We start from the raw sequence: 16072 nt of genomic DNA, 5'->3' as shown, positions 1-16072 counted from the left end.
TTTGTTTCTACTCATCTATTACAATAAATCAATGAATAAATAAATTATAATGCAGCAATTAAATGTATAATGAGATGGGCAACAACTATTAATAAATGCAGAGCTAGTTGCCCAAAGGTGAACAGACATCCCTTCTCTTCTTACAAGTCAGGTAATGATCTTTCTATGGTCGAGAAACAAGCAGCTGCTAAACATGTAAATGAAACCAAGGGATATATGAGTTCACACTTATAATACTGTTCTTCAGCCTCAGTATTATTGTCACATTATCGGTTCTTCTGTGACTTTTCCTCTGAATATTTAAAGACGGGGAGGGGTTATGCAATTATTTTTAAACATCCTTCTGCCAGATGACTGTCTGAATGAACCCAACTGTGTTGCTGAGGCGTTGGCTCCCTTCAGTAACCTAACTGGTACAGCATGGCTGAGTTTTATCCGAGCAGAGCAGTTATAAAGCCAGTTTTGATCTACAGCATAACCCAAAAGAAAATGCTGAAATTCCATGAGGAACTGAAGTCCCTTTCTGAAAAACAGGAAAAAAAGAAAAAACAGAATTCAGCATTATTAAATATCAAACCTGAACCAAACAATACAAGCAGGTATATCTTCTAACGTTGAATATGGCTGTAAATTATAACATCACTACTGCTCTCAGTAGTTTGATATTGGCATAAGGAAAAAGCAGAATGATCTTAAAACCTTTTTGCCCCAGAGTTGTTCCTGCTATAGTAGGCATGCTCCTGGTTCACGTTTCTTCAGTTTCCATCTATCTTCAATATTGTTTTCCTATTCAAAATTAAGTGCCAGAGAGTTACCATTTCATAGGAACATTCTTATTTCTTTCTTCAATAGCCACAACAGTGAATGCCTTGTAATTTTACTCCCACTTTTTTCTGAAAGTGCGTGTGCACTCTCTTTCTCCATCTCACCTCTCCATGTTTGCATTTACCCACACGTATGCTCCACCACCTGAGATCACATTATTCAGAAAATTTGTTTTTAAAGGAATGATTGATGCATTTGCTGGTTTTGCCCCAGTCTGAGCTGACTGGCAAAAATGATCCATTAACACGGGGCTGAGAAGATACAGCATTGCCCAGAACATCAAGTTGTTTATCTAAAATTTTCTTATACTTAGAAGAATAAGGGTTTTCTCCCTCCCCTGCATAGAGTTTGAGAATTTCAAGGGCAGCTCATTAGTTAGCAAACTTCAATGAAGCTACAGTGGTTGATTTATTGTAATAGATGGCAGGAAACAGAATTATCTTAGCAAATTAGTTTGGCTGATAGGAAAGCTGGCCACCTGATAAGACAGTGCTGACGTCTGACCTGACCTGCACATGCTTCTGATGGAGTTACGCTGATTCACAGCTGAGGAGGAGTTGCTACATTTTTAACAAAGTGCTCAGGAAGAACAAACAAGCCAGCCACGAGCGTGGCCAGGAACTGCATGCAGTATGCTACCTGGAAGCACTGTCCTTGAGACTGTCAGGCACCCTGCAGCTTCTGGCAAATGTGAGAAATATTAGCTGAGCTGTTCATAGTTTTTATACAGCTCAAACACTCAGCAGGAGGCTGTTTCACAGAGGAAGCTGGACGTGTTTTTTTCAACTCGCATATTGCAGTCACAGAAGTTCAGCTGTATTTATCTACCAACCCTAATGCAGCAGTTTCTTCGGCCTTCCATGCTACACCTGGGTCTCTAAAACCCAGCAGCAGCTGGCACGAGGGGGACGTACGGCAGTCAGTTACCTATAGGGCTTCTGCTCAGATACACAGGCTTATAAGGATCTTTCATGCAGATAAAACCAAAAGCATCCAACTCTCCCCCAACACTTTACTAACTGACTACTCCCACTTTTCCTGTTTAGACAGGAAAAAAAAGAAATCCCAAAGCTTTTAAGAAGTTCACAGTATACGTTATTTAGCACTGAATGCACCTGTCTCCCCAGTAGTGTGCAGAAGCTGTTTAAAATCAGACAGAAAGAAGGCCCCAAAACCCCCAAAACATGTAGATATAACAAGCTCTTATTTGAGAAGAATTCAGTTTGGGAATTGCCATTAACTGCCCATGTGGTTGTGGACAGGGAAAAGTGGTCATAAAACGAAGTAAGAGCTTGCCTGCCATACTTCATCTTGCCCTTGCTCCCTGGAGCACAACGGCCAGGGTGGGGACCATAGGACAAAAGTCTTCAGGTGACACTGTCAGTGGATTGCTATACAAGGTGTTCAGAAGACATTAAATGCATTTCTAGGCAGGCATTAGATGTGCCTCCAGCTTCACGTTGGGCTGCTGAGGATGTCATGAAGAGTTTTTCGGCACAAGCACAAGCTTTGCCAGCAGGCCCCAAAGGATCCCCCCCAGACAACTGACAGTTTTCATCTCTTTCATCCTTTGGAAGCAATTACCTCCCATGCCCTGGGACACCCACAGCTCGGTCAGGGATGCTGATTGACCTCACAGACAAAAATTTGGAGTTTAGTGCGGCAATTGATTTCATGCACTAAGTCCAGTCCCCCATGAGCTCGAAACGGCAGAGTTGTGGAAGACCTCATCCTAGAAGCAGGCTGAGAAACATACACAGAAGTCCTGATCCCAACAGATACCGGTATCAGCAGGTGGTCAAAGCCTTGCCACTTGTGGGACACCTGGATTAACATATTTATAAAGAGGGTGTAGAAATGAGTGAACGACAGGAGTTCACACTGTGGTTAGCAGCGTTCATCCTGTCTTTGCAGAGGCCGGGAAGCCTGCTAGACCTTCTACAGCCAGAACCAAGAGCCACCTCTTTTAGTTCTTACAACAAGTGTGGGGAAATTAAATGATAAACAGAGAGAAATACAAGATAAACATTGGGGTGGGGGGTGGGAATAAACCCTTTCTGCAAGGTAAGAACTCAGTGATAAATAGATCTGTGCATATTTCCCAGCCTCATTCCTCACTTGCCAAGTCTGATGCTATTTTCATTAGGCCATGTTACCATACATGTCATTTTATACAAAGGTGCAGTATATCACAACTGGAGGTTGAGGTGCTTGTAGTGAACACAAATGAGCTTGTAATGGTCCATCTGCTTTGATTTTATTTAGTGATCCCTCAAGGGCTGGGAGCTAGAGTGAGAATAACAATGCTTCAACCCATCTGCTATTGTAGTACCAGCTCCAGTTGAATTATCACATGTTCTGAGTGGCTGGCATATGCTGTGACATAAAGCTACAAGAAAGTGTTGCTCTCCAGCTGTTGTGTTGACAAATACTTTTCAGCCAGTCATTAAGTTCAGCTCAATAACCAGGGGGAAACTGCAGCTAAAAGTTGATTATTATTTCATTTTATTTTAAGCATTAGAAATCACTAGTACAATATATTTTATTTAAAAATGTGTCACTAAGGGCACACATTATATATGAGCTCTAACAATAAAAATTTCTCTGTGATGCCCATAAATTTCTGTGTTATAGGATTGGATGGGCATCTCTGTAACTGACAGTGTAAATCTTGGTAATGAAACTATGGCTAACCTTGTTTAAGCAGCAGCACATCTGAAACCGCGTTATGTATAAACTTGCTGGCTTAGTGGTGCTATGAGCCGTGAGCGTGCCTGACCGCAGAAGGAACGACTCAGAAAGGGACGGTGATCTGCGGCCACATGCAACGATGGATAACTCGGTCGTCTTTCAACTGAGAAGAAAAGTGAGCAGAGACCCCTGTAGAGACATTTACCCAGCGGATGCGACAGGTTTGGGTGGCTCATCTGGCCTTGCCCCTCATCTGGGCTGCAAGGTGCGATTGCTAAAAGCGGCCGCTAATTTTGCCTTTGTTCACTCTTCCACTGTTGGTGGCCTGCTGAAGAGCTCAGGACACTCTGGAAACATCCTGATTTGTGCCCACAAGGCACACTTGTTTTGGAGCAAGCCTTGGAAGAGTATTGCTGGATTTCTGCTGACAACGGTCAGATTTTCCCCTTCTCCTTCCTCTCTCTACCCTGTCCTCTCAGGGCTGCTGTGGGTATGGAATCCATCACTGTGCCTGGGAACAAAATAAAAGGAATTTCCCACAACTTCAAAGGCTGATATACAGCCAGCTGTATGTAGGAAACGTGAGGTCCCCTGCACAGTCCAACATTCCCCTCCTTCGGCAGATAACATACCCAGAGAGGGCACATGCCTTTTGGGCACTGTCCGCCGTTCAGCTGACACATGCTCAATGAGAATGGAGCAAATAAAATCTGTTCTTGGTATTCAAAGACACTCTCCAGAATTCTTGTCCCTAATCTGAGGCAGCCCCGCTGTGCGTGGAGAAGGGATTGGTGAGGGGTTAGAACCAGGAGACGCTAAATGATGGTACCAAACCCTCAGTAGTGCTGCTGCTGCCCCAGGGAGGCAGGGCGGGCTCTCCGGAGCGTGGGTCTCGTGTCTTTCTGTTAACCATTGCATTAGGGATTCAGTTCTTAAATACGACTTACGTTTGTATTTTGTCTCAGAAAAACAATAGGCGCTGTTCGTACTGAAGCATTTCAGTTCTGGAGGTTTATATTTCCTATTGTATCCAAAGACCTGTGGGTGCCAGCTGTCACTGGTGCTGCCGTTGTATTATGATCCCCTGGCTAGTGCAGGAATTGTTGATTACGTTGCCTTTTGAATCAGTTGATTACCATGAATAATAGGCCAAAAAGGCTGTCAGCATTTTGACTTTAACTATAACTGTTACAATTAATTATGGGTTTAATTAGCATATATGCCTAGCAGTAGAGAATATAATACTTCATGGGTAACAGATGATCCTGCAGCTGTAACATAAAGTGTGATCCAGGTTGGGATACAGATAGTTATTAATAAATGGCTTCTATTGTTTGAGGTCCTTATTTATACAAATTAGTAGGCACGACATAATCAACCCAAACTGTATAATTTATAATAATTGATTTCATTTTGACTGACCACCAGTCGGCCTACTACATGCCCTCAGAAGAAAAATAGCCCTATTAGGATAAGTTTAATCCTAAACATAGCTAATGAATCCTATTACTTTAAGGTCATATTTGAAGGTTTTGTTAATTGTCAGAACCATTTTAAATTGATTAGAGTTAAATTAAATCAATGTAATGTTTAGAAAAACAATATTTCTAATGGATGAGGCCAAGCTGACCTCGAATAAACATATTTATCAACCGATTTCAGTGAATGAGAAGGCTAGCAGCTGGGCTCATAATTCATGATTGTCTATAATATGGGAAATGTCACTATCTAAGCCATTAATTATGTCAGGTAATAAATCTGTTGCTCACAGTTGAGCATTTGCCAGTTGGGGTGACAATCCCCTCAGCAAGGTTATGATGTTTAGAGACTCTCTCCTCCCCTAAATCCACACTCTACAGTAGCAGAACAACGACATACAACTTTAGGGGAAACGAACATAGTGTTTGCATAACTGCCAATTACCCGACAGCATGCCAGACTGCGGTAACTTAGTATGGAATCATTTCTTTACCAGGGCATTTCAAATTACAAGGAAAAAGTTTTGCCGAACTATATAACAACACTTCCCAGGCTAGAGAGGTCAGAAGCTATTAATAGTTCCTTACAGACCACTATTAAGTGATTGGTTTGCAGCAAATATATTGAGTGGCGACATGTATAATGATCAGAGAAAGAATTGTTTTGCACAAGCTTGAGAGTGTGAGAAATTCAGAACAGGTTAACATAAGCTAGGCTACATTATATTTCACAGGTAATGACGGGTACAGTTTAATACAACAGGCCACAGGAAAAATGATACACAGAAGTAGGATCAGTTTAAGGTTAATCATGCATTCAGCAGCTTAGGAAAATGTCTGGCATTATTGCAGACAAATGACACAAAACATCTGCTCTCTGTTCAATATTTTGTCAAAAAAAGAGCAAAGGTAAACTAAATTTTCATAAAGAAAGAGTGAGAAAATAGTATAAAAATGGCACAGCAGTAACCAGAGACAGATAAATTCTCATTTGTATAGTAGTATATGTGCAGCATGAGCTGTCTAATGTTGAACAGATCACAAAAGACTGAGTATGAGTAACACAATATTTCTTTCTAAAAAGAATAGCATAAGTGATGAAAAGTTCACGAAATAAAAAGAATCTGGAGCTGTCCAAAAGGATTTTCTTGGGGTGCTTTACCCATTCTCTAGAACTAGACTTTCCATTTTGCATGTCAATACAAGACAACTCGTTCTGACCAGCATGCTGCAGGAGCACTGTGTTTGCAATGGGTGCATCTTCCTCTTACTGGAGGCTATCCTGCGTTCGGAACATCAGCTGGTTCTTGTATTTCGTGTTCAGCCGTAAGCTTCAACACTGAATTTGACCATTGGCCCTGAACTGTACTAATAAATGGTCACATCCTGACAATCATAATCAGAAGTTAACATAGCCTATGCAACCTTAGATTTTGCACCCGGCAGGTACAATGCACTAGCAGTTTAGCACTGCACTCGCATGTACATCACTGACAATTTGGAACCAAAGCGTTGGCTTCATAAATCAGATATGTGCCTTCAGTGGCCCACGTCAAATGGCTCTTAACATCCACAGGTACGCTGTGAATTGGCTTTTTTTTTTTGCCTGAAGCGTATCAACAGCTTCATAAAAAGTAGTTGTGAAAAGAAGAAGTACTCAAATGCAGCTCATAAGCTTACGTACATTATGAACAACATATACCTAAAAAGGCCTTTCAGTCATAGTATAAAAATAGCCTCCTATGAGAAGAAGAAAAGCCGCTTTCTAGGTGCCCAAACAAAGCAGAGCATGTTCACTAAAAGGTCCTGCCAGCAGGTCTTTTTCATCATTCTATGGAATGACACTTATATCTTAGGAAATCAATAAGAAGCATAACTAGACATCATCTGGCAGGATTAGACCCTTCGTATGAAGCACCCAGAACTCCATCCCGTGGGCAGGGTACCTTGATCTCTGTGGGTACTCTGACAGAGACTACGGGCACGCCTCAGTCCCACATTTGCTCTCCCGTGATGGGCAATGTTTCGGTTCACACAGTTCAGCTTCCCTCAGGCTTTGCCGTCCATCCGTTTTGAGGGCTGCCCTGCCTGCCTACACGCTGTGAGAAGCAGCTGCCCAGCCACCGCTTCTGATATGGTTGAGCGCGGCTCATCACAGTGGGTAAAATCCAGCTTTGCCTTATATTTGGGCTAGACTCTTACCTTAAGCTAACATTCGTGTTACTGAGAATAAGACAAGCCATAGAGAAAGAGAAATTTACCCTAACAGAGAGAGACTTCATTTACAGTAGGCTGAAGCTGCCACTCGACTTCAAATCTCTGCCAGACACTACTCGCAATTAAGCATTTAAGTAGAGATTGGTTACATTTGTATATAACTTATCAGCAGGTTTGGAAGACTATGAGAAAATCAAACCAACACTAAACTGGAAAGCTGCTTTAGGATATTAAGAAAATTGGTGTGTGTGTCTGTGTATACGTGAGAAAGTGTAAGAGACTGTGTTCGTATATGTGTATATAATTACTACTTCATTTCTTGGGTAAAAGTGTCGTGCCTCCCCCGCCTCCCCCCTTTCCTTTATGGCAAGGAAAATTGCTCTTCTAACCTGTCTTCAAAATGTAATAACTTTACTTGCAACCAACCACTGTAGACCCTGACTGGACTCTGAATTATTACTGTGAGATGAAACATTTCTTTAACAAAACTGAGTCCTTTAATATCCCCCATCTCTGTTATTAGATGGACGAATGAATTTTACTTTGAACATAACATGTGGCATTGTCTGAAAATTGCCGGTATGAACTGAAGTTGGCAGGTATTTTCTTGCTCTCCTCGTCAGTGATTGCCATTTATTATATGTTGCACCTTTATCTGTCAAATACTGCAGAGCGCTATATTGATTTGTGTCTGCCGCAAAGCAAAGGTCACTTTGATCAACATACTACAAAACCAGAAAAAGTAGGGTTCTGACATTTCATTACCTGGGAAAAAAAGGACTAAAATAAATAAGAATATGTTTGAGAACAGAGCACTTCAATATCACAGTGTGCAGTAACTGTAATTAACAAAAGAACTGCTCTATTGAGGTTAAAGAGAAAAAAGAGAAGGCAGGTTTTCTTGCAGGGACTATTCTTTACATGACTGATTCTGTAACATTACAGCTGTGATCTTAGTGAAGGGTTACATTCATTACAAATCAAATACATCGGCTTCTCACATTCAGACTTTTAATGAGCAATAAAACTCAGGAACTCTTTAGGAATTGGGGAAGATTTTATAAAACTTTTAATTTTGTCTAAGAAACCCTAATGGGATTGGGGACTTTCTGTGCTATACACAGATGGAGAGATGGTCCCTGCCGCAGGAATGTACAGTCTGAAGAGATGAAACAAAGCATGGGAGAAAGAGCTGAACCCACTGCTACATGTGGCTTGCCCAAGGTCCACAAGGAGTGAAAGGCAGAGCCAAAAATTCAGCCCAGATCTCCATTTTCTAATTCTAGTTCCCAAGAGCTTGGGTGTCTTTCACAACTAGCACACAATTTAAAGATTTGTAAGGAAAGTGGTGTCCCAGGCAACCCAGTCCTGTTATTTTTCTTCATGCCCAGTGTCTTTCGGGCAACTCCTACACATTGCTTCACTGGGATCAGCAGACATTCCTTTGCCTTGTGTAAATAAATAAAATAGGCCCAACATTTCTGTGGAAATTTTTCATTTGTGCAGAAACTCCTGTTTCACATTTTGGGAATTTGCTTTTAAAAATCACTGTAGTTCTCCATCTCTTTCCCAGTAGTTTCTTGCTTGTTTCTGCAAGAAAACCTAGCATTTTTTTCATAAAGTATCTCTCTTTGCTAGTACACATAATAATTTTGTGGGTTTTTCACCCATGCAGCACCCAGATGCCCTTTCTCAAGAGCTGAGTTGCGAGACTGAGCTTTTCCTGGAGCCGTATCTGGTAATTCACATCCCTGGTCTTTCTACACAGAAAAATGCAAGTATTATCACTCTGCCCACACACAGGCAACATTGCTGCTGTGAAGTTTTCTTTTTTCTGGCTTTATATATAGTGTTTAGTTCTTCACCTGAAGTCGCATTTGCGTTGATATACAGCAAGCAGTTATACCTAGGATCTTTTGTTATACCTATGATCACTAGGGTGCATATCACAGCTTGCACGGCATATGGCAGTACTTATCATGTCAATAACAAAGTCTGAATAATGCAATTCTTGGTTGTAATTATCTTTTATTATTATCAAGGGTCATTCCTGGGCTCTTCATCCTTTCATCTCATGTGGAATTTTGGGCTTCCTTATTAATTAAATAGCCAGTGTGATTGAATTAGCCAATTAGCTCTGCCTGGAGGGATGAGCATTGATCCAAACAAAGGGCCTGATTCCACAAACCTGTTGCTGTGAGGGAGAGTCTTGCAGGGAGCTGGCTGGCCAGAGTGGGCTCGTAGGACCTGGCAAACTACTGTTTGGCTCTCCCAGTTAATTTGCAATTATTTGACCAGGTAAAATTTTTTATTCAGGCACTTTCCTACTAGGAAAGTACAGCTTAACAAAGATGGAACCTTCCATAGAGGTGTTTGCTTTTATTAAAAAATAATGTGTTTGAAAAAAAAATCAAATGTTGCTCTACAGTGTTCTGATGTTACCATTTTTTTTCCCCTCAGAGTGACTTTAAATAGTCATATTGTAATTTAAAATTTGTAAAGTTTAAATTGAAAATGGGAACAAAACTTTTTAACATTAAGAGATGAGTCCTGACTGTTCCTAGGTATTAGAACAGTTTTGCTGTAAAATCTGGTATCACAGCAAAATTCCCACTAAGCAAAAAATTAGACTTTCTTCAACAGTTACTTCAACAAGACAATGTATGTTCCCTAATCCTAAAGCAAAGATTAAAATCCACACAGCAACAGGGCTATGCATCTCTTAAGTCTGTGCCTAAAAGGCACATTGGATATGTATGCAAATGCAGCTCATCTCTCTCATGCTCCGCCATTCTCACTCCCTTTTTTCCTCCCTTTATCTTGACATGTTTACTATTTCTTCTACACTGTGCTTTGCTGAATAGCAGATCAAACTTCAAAGCAACTTTTAGTTTGAAATTTGTTTCCAAGCTCCTAAGCTATTCTTTTTCTGACAGCAGTGGATAAGAAATTGTCACTACCAGTGGTGACATGTCATCGGGAGATACAGGAATAACAGATGGGCAGCAGTGAGATAGCAGGAAGTAACTTCTTTAAAAGACTGTGTTGACATCACCAACTATGAGAGCAGAGGTAGAATGACCCCCAGAAGGGAATCCAATCCGCTCAGCAATTTCTGACTCGCAGGTGTTTTGCCCTATTTATTTTTGTACATAGATCATATTAGATTTAAGCTTTTTCGAGGTTTTAAAACAGGTATGTTAGAATTAATGGAAACTACTAATAAGGATCAAGAAAGAAAGCGATGAATGGAGTTAACCACGAACTTCAGAGTTTTAAATGATAACACTAAAATAACAACTAGAATTGCTGGTGTAACTGGCATAGCTGAATCCCATTAATAAGGGTCAAGAATCCTTGATTGCAATGTGGGATCAATGGGTTATGACATTTTGATGTCAGGCTGATGGATCTGACTTTCAGAATGAAGTACAATTGATTATGACTCTTCAAAAGTGTGGCTCATTACCAGCATATCTAGGCAACTCTTGACACCAGCCATACATAACACCCATTATACTATGTCAAAAGTCATCACTTGAGGTGCGTAGCCCTGATTTCTGAGAAAATTAATTGTTCTGATTACTGCAAGATATTATAGTATATAGTATAAAACAAAAAACTGCATGACATCTACAAGGCAAGTACCATAGAAGCAAAGAAAAGACAGCGATCTTTCAGCCCTAAGTGCATTTTGTAACTAACAGATGGTCCACACAGCCTATAAGAAACATGTTCTTTGTGATGGTAGTAGGAAAGTGATATAAAGCACAACATGGGCTCAGTTGGCTGCATTTTATAAAAGTTTATGAATTTGTCTTCCAACTCAGGAATGACACAGACCCAGAGGAAAACACATTTCTTGATTTCAAAGGGAGCCAAGTTAGTGCTAATTACTTTTGAAAATCTCCTGTTACGCTGCAGTTTATATTTTAAATTTAAAAAAAAAAAAAAAAGAAAGAAGAGTGTTGCTTTATATCTAGTGCTTTACAGTCCGGCCCAGAATTTTGCACCAGAATGTAAACTCCATTGTGCAAAATTGTTGTGGAGTGTATAACATGGACACTTCTATAGAGGCTCTACAGAGAGCACCTTAGATGCAGGCCATAACGTCATTCATAACAATAAAATAATGCCTACACAGTTCAGCCCAATACCACATTCTGTACTGAGCGCTACTTTCAAAAGAAGTCGATATTACAAAACAAAATGCTAAATATAATTATTAAAAGGTGCTTTAAAAGCAGTTCACCAATACAGTATGTTTTATTGTCTCCTTCAGAATCTTGGAAAAGTTCTGGGCCACTGAAGGAAACCAGTCACAGAAGAAATCTTTGCCACAAGGTCTGACAAAGTGAAAACAGAAAATAGCCAGGAAGAGAGAGATATCTCAGGAGATAAAGCACCCAACTACCCTCTGCTACTGGCTTCTGAATCACTAGAGGTAGTATATGCAGGATTTCAAACAGGCATTTCACAAACGTCAAACCACCACACCTAACATTACATTAATTTGGCTTGGGGGACATCATAATATATTGACTTTCCACCTAGGACACAAAGACATTAGACAATTACAAATTCAATAATATCACTAATTCTGCCAAGTCGTGACAATTATTCTGTCTCCCAAAGGACAAAGAATACAGAACAGCATCATACTGAGAAAATTACCTTTTTGTACAAAAAGTTAAAGGAAAAACTATTGTGAAGAAATATTCTTTTAAAGCAGGGAAGGTTCTGCTGAAAGAGAATTTTTTTCCCCTTCTGGAAAAAAATTGGTGTCTGGCAGAAATAAGGTGGCATAATAAGTTATTCAGGTGGGGATTTACTATGTAGTGTTTCTAGTAGGAGTTGGACTTTAACCAGCGGATCAGTTTTGGAAAAGCCATCTTATAAATAGCTAACAATTACTTAAAAAACAGTAACCATTACTAAGCAATCATTTTTCAAATTCCTCTCTGTTTCGGTAGGTCAGCAAATTCTGAAGTGAATTGTGATTTAGGCATACTGTTTTATTTCTGTGGCTGCAGTATGTATGTCAGAACGGTGCTCGGGAAGTGGCAATTTCCAGCACTTGCTGTGCTTGTTGACCTGCTGTTTCAGAGGACCAAACAGGAGGTCTCTCTTGGGTTTATGAAGCCATGTTCACGTATATCGTGTTGCCTAAGACTTACACGAGACACACTTTGCTACTGCTCTGAACTAGACCCGAGCACACACAAAGTGCTCTGCTCCATTCCGATCTGTTCTTTTATGTCTATACTCATCGGAGACAAATGATTACACAAATCACAGGACAGTGGAGATCTGCGCTGGGTCTCTATTGCCTGCAACATCACCAGCCTGCAACATCCAGGCTTTTAGTTATTGTAAATTAGTATAGTTATGAGTTAGTGTTTTCAGCAGAGCAATTGCTTGGCGCTTTATCAGATCTTAAGAAATCCTACTAGCATTACATCACCATGTCATTGCGGAGAAATCCTAGTAAGCAAATACTGGATCAGGCCCCTAAATGTCAGCACTGTAGGCTGTTTTTTAAATTCAGTTTCTTCTCTGGGAAAAAATAAAAAATTTGCAAAGTCTGCCCAAATCTGGTAGATTTGAAGTGATGAACAGCTTATTATCTGCTAACTGAAACCATCTAAGCAGTTTATCAATTACTGAATTTAAGCCAATTTTTTTTCTTCATCCTTAATGGAGAAATGTGTTACAGTTTAATAGCGAAGGTACAGAATATTAATAGTGGGTTTATGGAAATTGCCCCAAACTTCTACAGACTTCACCGCTGCATGTTGCCCAGCTGTGGTACTCTGAATGCTTTACAGAAGAGAACACAGTTCTCTCTAATTTTTAAAAACAGAAGGAGACTGAATCGGTTTATAGCAGCTCCAACAGCAGGGCTTCTGGAGTGTAAAGGAGAGCTTGTGTTCCCCCCAAAGGGTTTCCAGTCTCCTCTTGCACCCGTTCCCAGCATATCCATTTGCTGCTCTGGCCACCAAACCTCCCCCTGGGAGGGACCTAATCTGATGGCTGCCTGCTGTCACAGGGTGCACTGTTTTTCTGGAGCTGCGTAGGTGGTATTTTATCTGAGAAGTCACTGAGGCAATAACACAATTTCTCCAAAGGAACAGCTAAAATTCAGCCACCTGTCATTTCTCCCTGACTGCTTCCCTTCCACCTGCTGCGTATTAATATCTTTTAGTAATTCTCCTTTTTGGTTTTACCTTCTCTGGAATAAGTCTGTAAAATTTTTATTCTTCAAACTCAATAAATTAATAGTCAATGAAGTTTCTGAAATGGCTGGCCATGAGCAGTGCTTGATCTCACCGATACACAACCAAAACTGCCTGATACCACTTGCTGAAAGAGGCAGAGTTCATAATTTGTGCTGAACATCACTGGAGAGACTGTGAAGACACTTTCTAGAAAAGTCAACTGCATGTACTTCTCAGACTGTAAAAAATACAACAGAGAGAAATAATGTAAAATCTACCTACTGCTCTTAAAGTCTTCTATTTAAAATTTTCCCCATGACCATTCAAGTTTCTTAACTTCAAACGACTTTTTTGGAAATGATGTCTTGGGTTTTGTATTGGCTTGATAGTTACATATTTGGCATATGTAAGCTGTAGCTCAGCAAACAGAAAGCAAAGAATGAGGCATGAAACATCATCGGTGGTGCACAAAAATGAACATCAATGAATTCTTAGCATGGCATGTAGGTTTAACAATCACAGAAGCAGTATTTCAACAATGTGATTCTCACGCTGTGTTCCACAGACCCCTGCTGGTCCATGAAACTGTGCTACACTACTTGCCAGGGATACCAAGGAACACGGCCCTTACCAGCCGGCTGGCGCGTACGCACAGAAGGCAGAGATCCTGAAGGCCCAACGGCGAGGTGCAGCCATAGACCACGGACACACTCGTGGCAGTTCATAGATAGACCCACAAACATCCAAATGCAGGGTGGCATTTGTAAGGCCAAGTAAGGGCTTACAAATTAGTCCGTTTGTACAAACTGGCTTAGTACCCTATTCCAAGTACTGTTTAGCCTTGATCATCTTTGCACTGGCTCTTAACGGAGCCAGTTCATTGTGCTTTCCAGTATGAAGTATCTTCGCACATGCCAGTAAACTCTTAGTAAAGGCAGACTTAAAAAAACACCAAGCCCTCAGCTTACTGAATGAGGTTACTCATCCCTAGACTGCCAAGTTTCTAATTTCAGGCAGTATTTGGCTCTCAGACTTCCAGGGAAATGTGAGTTCAGGGTGACCAAAGCAGCTACTTCGATCTGCAAAGCACCTGGGACAATTACCTTATTGCCTTATTCATTTCTGCGAGGTGTTAACCCAGACACCCAGAAATGGTAATTTAGATGTCACCAGGAGTTATTGAAGTCCTCATGTAAGAAAGATCTGTACAATTTGCTGTGAATGACAACTCATCTTAGTGTCACAAGCGGGTGATAGGTGGATGATAACGCCACTTACTTGTTTCTTCCCCCATCAAAAAGAAGAAAAAACTAGCAAAATAAGGAAGCCCCCTAGCAAAGCATCACCATAATTTGCTATATTGATGATTATTTTTAATTTTTCAGACTGTAAGAATGTTTTGTGCTTGGTGCTGTACAACTGAGGAACTAAAGATGACCCTTTCTTCAAAAAGGTTTCAAAGAAAAACAGTACTAGAAAGATGGACTAACACGGTCCTGTTCAATATAGTAGTCTGTGAATTGAATTTTTGCTCATTTGCATAGCATAAAATGAGTGTCAGTTCTGATTAGCTGAGCTGGGTTTGAAAGCTGGAACAGTAGCACTGCCAGCATGAGCTGGAGAGCAAGTCAAAGACAGGATAGAGCTGCACAATTACCACAAGTTGGAAACGTACAGAAGATTCTCCCATGCAGTAAAAGTCGTTCCTGCTCTCTCCTCATTCTGATTCTCATTTTTCATTGGGATGAGGGTCTGAAGGACTTGATTTTGGGAAGAAATGAGGAACAGTAGTAGCTTAAATAAAAACACAGAACTCCTGTGAATATAACTGGAAAAGACTTCAACCACTGCACCGATGAAGTAATTTGAAAGGAGTGCTGCTTCTCAAAGGTGCAAAGTTAAGTGTAAGACTTGGACAAGGAGGCCAATTTCAGTTTTAGTACATCATTAGCTCTTATTCCGTGAAAATTCCTTCGAGGCACTTATGTAGACCAATGAAGAACCAAAAAAAGTAATCCATGGACTATTACTTAGGCCATCACTTGAGTGTTTCAAGGCTACAACTTATAGATGTGATTTTCCCCACCCACCCCCCATCCTATCCCACAGAAAACTTGTGATTTTATGTGCTTTTCTATGCATGTATTAAACAAATGGCACAGCTGAATAGCTTTTCTTAAAAACTGGACATTCACCAAAAAGAAGTTTGCCAGCACAGACAATTAGGCTTTCTTCTTTTAACAATAGATTGACTGACTGGCACATTTGAAATGCGAGCGTATTTTTTATTCCTCCGTTCACCCTTTGAGCTGATAAACATGAACAATGGGAAACAGCTGGGACAGGAAAACATTTTAGTTTGTATTTTCAAAGCAAGCAAGAAATAAACCCATCAGTGGGAGCCAGATCACATCTTCTGCCTTAGGGGTAGTCAGCAATTGGGGGGAAAAATACGATCCATATTTTTAATCAAACATTACATATTTATTAATGTGCAGCTGGCCTATTGTGTGCATGATTTTTTTTTTCTTTAACGCTGTGCTGCGTCCGTCAGCCTGACATTGTTCTGTAACTGACATTACTCTATAAGGATCTGGGAATGCACAGATTTAATAGGAATCATTGAGAAAATTGCTTTCTGTA

General features: G+C 40.4%; 1 long non-coding RNA gene across 1 annotated transcript in view; it reads right to left on the bottom strand.

Moving 5' to 3' along the window:
• LOC114017382 (uncharacterized) overlaps positions 1-16072 on the bottom strand; it is a 229114-nt gene that overhangs the window by 5145 nt on the left and 207897 nt on the right. The window contains exon 6 of the long non-coding RNA XR_008735068.1: positions 700-786. This is a non-coding gene — a long non-coding RNA (uncharacterized LOC114017382). The remainder of the gene's footprint in view (positions 1-699; positions 787-16072) is intronic.

The sequence above is a fragment of the Falco cherrug genome, chromosome 14, assembly GCF_023634085.1.
Source record: "Falco cherrug isolate bFalChe1 chromosome 14, bFalChe1.pri, whole genome shotgun sequence".
In the NCBI taxonomy this organism is placed as follows: domain Eukaryota; kingdom Metazoa; phylum Chordata; class Aves; order Falconiformes; family Falconidae; genus Falco; species Falco cherrug.
The sequence above is the reverse complement of the archived record's forward strand: the minus strand, read 5'-3'. Positions and strand labels throughout refer to the sequence as shown.